The sequence below is a fragment of the Bos taurus genome, chromosome 1 (assembly GCF_002263795.3).
Source record: "Bos taurus isolate L1 Dominette 01449 registration number 42190680 breed Hereford chromosome 1, ARS-UCD2.0, whole genome shotgun sequence".
NCBI lineage: Eukaryota > Metazoa > Chordata > Mammalia > Artiodactyla > Bovidae > Bos > Bos taurus.
Window position 1 is genome coordinate 53,987,385 of NC_037328.1, and position 6,289 is coordinate 53,993,673.

The 6,289-nt window shown below is 38.2% G+C and overlaps 1 pseudogene; it reads left to right on the plus strand.

Moving 5' to 3' along the window:
• The first annotated feature begins 669 nt into the window (after positions 1-669).
• Positions 670-770, plus strand: LOC112448290 (uncharacterized; annotated as a pseudogene).
• The last annotated feature ends 5,519 nt before the right edge of the window (positions 771-6,289 follow it).

A 6,289-nucleotide genomic window follows, 5' to 3' on the forward strand; every position in this document is an offset into this window, starting at 1 on the left:
GACTGATCTCCTTTAGGATGGACTGGTTGGATCTCCTTGCAGTCCAAGGGACTCTCAAGAGTCTTCTCCAACACCACAGTTCATGACTGTAACTCTATTTGCTTGGTCTTCAATGCCGAGTCCAGGCAACTCGATATTTTAAAATATGGGAGAGACTGTAACTTGTTACTCTTCTTAGACCAGAATTTTCTTGAACATTTTCCCTATTTTCCATGTGAATTAGTTTTTCCAGTTCAAGAAAATGAACAAATAAGTAACACTCTACCCTGGTTATTGATATAGAATTAAGTTTATTACTTACATTAGGAAGAGCTGACATCTTTATAATATTGAATTTTCATATTAAAGAAAATGTATGTTTTCCTAATTTGTACTGATTTTGCATATTTCTTGTTAAATTTATTTTTTTTCTATTGTAAATGTGGTATTTTGTTTCATTATAATTTCCAATTGGTTATTGTCTGTACTTATAAAAGTTGTTTGCTCTTTACTATTATTATACTCAGCCATCTAAAAATTCTTTTGTGTATTCATGTAAGCAAGTTTAAAATTTGCAAATATTACAACCTTTTTCATATATGTATATATAATATACACCTCATAATCTCCTCTCTAATTGTACTCGCATGTACCTTCAGAACCATGTTAAAAAATCAGCAGTGAGGGCTTGTGTGGGCAACACATGTGCTAAAACTGGAGCAATACCAAGAGGATTAGCGTGGCCTCTGAGTAAGGATGGCACAGAAATTTGTGATACATTCTGTATTTTATCTCCTCAGCCACAGGACACAAAAGCAAAAATAAAAAATGGGACTATATCAACTAAACAGCTTTGCACAGCAAAGGAAACTATCAAGAAAACAAAAGTCAGCCTACTGAATGAGAGAAGATATTTGTAATATCAGATATATGCAATGAGGTTGATATCTAAAATATATAGAGAACTCATGCAACTCAATATCAAAAAAACAAACTCAATTAAAAAATGGGCAGAGGCACTGAACAGAGATTTTTGTACAGATGGCCTACAGACATCTGAAAAAATACTTAACATCACTAATCATCAGGGAAATGCAAGTCAAAACTACAGTGAGCTACCACATCACACCTATAAAAATGGCAACGATCAAAAAAAGAAGAAACAAGTGCTGGTGAGGATGTGGCAAAGAGGGAACCCTTGTTTGCGGGATCATAAATTGGTGGAGAACAGTATGGAGTCTCGTCAAAAAATTAAAAATAGAACTCCCATATAATCCGTCAACTTCACATCTGGGTATTTACCCAAAGAAAACAAAATCACTAATTTAAAAAGATATATTCACCCTATTGTTCACCATAGCATTAAATAGACAAGACATGGAAACTAAATGTCCATCAATAGCTGAATGAATAAAGAAAATGTGGCATGCATACATACACACACACACACACAAAATGGAATATTACTCTCTCATAAAAAAACAATGAAATTTGCCATTTGTGACAACATGAATGGATCTAAAGAATATTATGTTAAGTGAAATAAGTCAGATAGAAAAAGACAGACACTGGATGACTTGACTTAAATGTGGAAGCTAAAACACAAAAAAACACAAATAAGAGAAAATAAAAACAGACTCAGAACAAACTCGTGGTTGCTAGAAGGTGGGAGACAAAATAAGTAAAAGAGATTAATAGGCACAAACCCCCATTTATAAAATAAATAACCCATGAGGATGTAATATATATCATAAAGAATTGGTCAATAATATCTTAATTATTTTGTATAGGATCAGATGGTTACTAGATTTGTCATCATGATCATTTCATAACATATGCAAATGTCAAATCACAATGTAGTACACCTGAAACTAAAATATTACTCTCTATCAACTATATTTCAATTGTTGTTGTTTAGTCGCTCAGTTGTGTCCAACTCTTTGTGACCCCATGGACTGCAGCACACCAGAATTCCCTGTCCTTCACCATTTCCCAGAGCTTTCTCAAACTCGTGTCCATTGAGTCAGTGAGTCCATCCAACCATCTCGTCCTCTGTCACTCCCTTATCCTCCTGCCTTCAATCTTTCCCAGCATCAGGGTCTTTTCCAGTGAGTTGGCTCTTCACATCAGGTGGCCAAAGTACTGGAGTTTCAGCCTCAGCGTTAGTTCCTCCAATGAATATTCAGGATTTATTTCCTTTAGGATTGACCGGTTTGATCTCCTTGCAGTCCAAGGGACTCTCAAGAGTCTTTTCTTATACCACAGTTTAAAAGCATCAATTCTTCAGCGCTCAGCTTTCTTTATGGCCGAACTCTCACATCCACATAGGACTACTGGAAAAACCATAGCTGTGACTATATGGACCTATTGGCAAAGTAATGTCTCTGCTTTTTAATACACTGTCTAGGTTTGTTATAGCTTTTCTTCCAAGGAGCAAGTGTCCTTGCTTGAAATAAAAAACGTGGAGCAAGTTTTTCAAGTAAAAAGTAGTGATGCTCTGGTTTTATTCTTGACATTATGGGGATCTTCTCATTGTGTTTTCATTAACACATGATATTAACATTTAGATGGTAATTATTAGTTTAAAATGTTACCATATAGTTCACAGTTTATTGAGTTTTTTTTCCCAACCCTTGATTGGTATGATTATGTGATTTATTTGTTTTCCTCTAGGTGAATTATATTAACAGAGTTGCTGATGTTGAATTATTTTTCCATTTTTGGAATAAGCCAGTATTATGATCCCTACTCAATCAGTGTCTGAGTGCAGTCCAGGGGAAGGAAGCATGGTTTGGTATGAATACCATGGGGGTTTTATAGGGTTTGGAAGCTGGAGTCTGTCATCAACTATGGTTCTCACAGCAGATTCTCTTGAAGGAAATTTGAGCAACACATTTCTACAACCATCATGTGAGTCAGTAGAGGACTGGAAGTCAGAAAACTTGAGCTCCAGAACTATCGCTGCCAACTAGTTATCAGTGTTATCTTAGGTAATGTACTCGCTGAGCTTCACCTTTTCCTTGCTTGATAAAGACAGACATAATAACAGCATATGCATTTAAAGTGCTTGAAAGAGATTCTAGTACATAGTGTGTAGTAAATATTGGCTGTGATTATTGTTAGTACCAAAAATCCCTTCAGGGCGGAGCCCCAGAACCTGGAAAGTAGCAAGATGCTCAGTAGCTCAGTCGTGTCTGATTCTGTGACTTCATTGACTGTAGCCCACCAGGTTTCTCTGTCCATGGGATTTTCCAGGCAGGAATACTGCAGTGGGTTGTCATTTCCTACTCTAGGGGATCTTCCCAATCCAGGGATCAAACCCAAGTCTCCTGCATGTCCTGCATTGGCAGAAGGAATCTTTACCAATGCACAATGGCTGCCATTTATTAAGCACTTATTACATGCCAGTTAGTGTTGACAAAGACAGAGGATCAGAAGGAAAGAAAGAAAAGGAAGAAATCATGGCACTAGTTGATGTTACCACCTTGAGCAACCTATACTAAAGGAAGAGGCTCTCTAGCATTTAGAATTTGCTAGAACAAAAAAAAAAGACTTATAAGGAAGAAGAAAAGTGAGCCTAAAAATTCCTTTCTGGATGTGTTAAGTTTACTGAGAAGGAAAGATAGAAAAGATTTAGGGTATCAGCAATAGCTTCCCAGGTGGCTCAGTGGTAAAGAATCTGCCTGCCAATGCAGGAGATGCAGGGTTCAATTCCTGGGTCAGAAAGACCCCCTGGAATAGGAAACAGCAACTCACTCCAGTATTCTTGTTTGGAAAAAGTTCATGGACACAGGAGCCTGGTGGGCTGCACTTTGGGGTCTCAAAGAGTTGGATTGACTGAGTACACACACACAATGTTCAGAATAGAGTAGGCCCTTGGCTGGAGCTTTCATTTGGCTCTCTATCACCTGGGTCCCCCTGGTGGCAGGATGAGTGAGGGAAAATGAACAATATCAACATACAGAGCAACAATTCAGCACATGCAAGCAGGGCTTCTGATCCTGCATCTTCCACTTACCAAATCTGAACAAAATCCTTAACTTTCTGGTTCTCACCCTTGAAAGGGATTGCTCTGAGGAATAAATGAGATAATAATATATAATTTATGAAAAACACTTGACACAGAACAGTTGTTCAATAAGTATGGCTATTATTATTAAAGCATGTCTCATATGTTTTCTAATGACCTAAGTTTTACTTATAAAACTACTCTCAAATATGATGTTAATTTGGGAATTCCTTGGAAATCCAGTGGTTAAGACTCCACTCTTTCCCCTGCAGGGAGCACAGGTTCAATCCCTGATCGGGGAATGAGGATACCACATGCCACATGGTGGGCCCAAAAATAAAAATATATGCTAATCTTTAACAAATATTGACTGCCACCAAGAATATTTTTCATGAATTTTAATCTTAGAATGTTCAGGAAAAACCACATCAACTACAATGATTTTCAATAATTACACTGATGTTCTAATTGAAGTTTTGACCTTGCACTGAAAAAAATTCAAAGGAACTTTCCTTTTTTTTTTTTTTTAAGTAAACTCATCTCTAATGGACAAACTACCTGAAAGGATCCTTTTAAAATAAATACTATCCAAAAGCTACTCACTATCCAACTCCTAAGTTACATATATTAATAACAGTTAGAAACATGAGAATCCTGGAATGTGATCAGGTGGGCCTTAGGAAGCATCACTATGAACAAAGCTGTGGAGGTGATGGAATTCCAGTTGAGCTATTTCAAATCCTCAAAGATGATGCTGTGAAAGTGCTGCACTCAATATGTCAGCAAATTTGGAAAACTCAGCAGTGGCCACAGGACTGGAAAAGGTCAGTTTTCATTCCAATCCCAAAGAAAGGCAATACCAAAGAATGCTCAAACCACCACACAATTGCACTCATCTCACATGCTAGTAAAGTAATGCTCAAAATTCTCCAACCCAGGCTTCAGCAATACATGAACTGTGAACTTCCAGATATTCAATCTGGTTTTAGAAAAGGCAGAGGAACCAAAGATCAAATTGCCAACATCCACTGGATCATCGAAAAAGCAATAGAATTCCAGAAGAACATCTATTTCTGCTTTATTGACTATGCCAAAGCCTTTGACTGTGTGGATCACAATAAACTTTGGAAAATTCTGAAAGAGATGGGAATACCAGACCATCTGACCCACCTCTTGAGAAACCTATATACAGGTCAAGAAGCAACAGTTAGAACTGGACACGGAACAACAGACTGGTTCCAAATAGGAAAAGGAGTACGTCAAGGCTGTATATTGTCATCCTGCTTATTTAACTTATATGCAGAGTACATCATGAGAAACGCTGGACTGGAAGAAGCACAAACTGGAATCAAGATTACTGGGGAAAATATCAATAACCTCAGATATGCAGATGACACCACCCTTATGGCATAAAGTGAAGAAGAACTAAAGAGCCTCTTGATGAAAGTGAAAGAGGAGAGTGAAAAAGTTGGCTTAAAGCTCAACATTCAGAAAACTAAGATCATGGCATCTGGTCCCATTACTTCATGGCAAAGAGATGGGGAAACAGTGGAAACGGTGGCTGACTTTATTTTTCTGGGCTCTAAAAGCACTGCAGATGGTGATTGCAGCCATGAAATTAAAAGACCCTTACTCCTTGGAAGGAAAGTTATGACCAACTTAGTCAGCATATTAAAAAGCAGAGACATTACTTTGCCAACAAAGACCTATCTAGTCAAAAGCTGTGGTTTTTCCAGTAGTCATGTACGGATGTGATAGTTGGACTATAAAGAAAGCTGAGCGCCGAAGAATTGATGCTTTTGAACTGTGGTGTTGGAGAAGACTCTTGAGAGTCCCTTGGACTGCAAGGAGATCCAACCAGTCCATCCTAAAGGAGATCAGTCCTGGGTGTTCATTGGAGGGACTGATGTTGGAGCTGAAACTGCAATAATTTGGCCACCTGGTGCAGAGAGCTGGCTCATTTGGAAAGACCCTGATGCTGGGAAAGATTGAGGGCAGGAGGAGAAGGGGATGACAGAGGATGAAATGGTTGGATGGCATCACCAACACAATGGACATGGGTTTGGGTGGACTCCGGGAGTTGGAGATGGACAGAGAGGCCTGGCATGCTGCAGTTCATGGGGTCACAAAGAGTCGGACATGACTGAGTGACTGAACTGAACTGAAGCCATAAAAACCCAGTCATCATATTAAGATGATCTTTTACGTCAACATGAATCAACACATGCCAGACAGACTTTAATAGTCAATTTTGAGATATGGAAGTTCTTGTTTCAATGGATGAAATATGTAAGCCTTTGA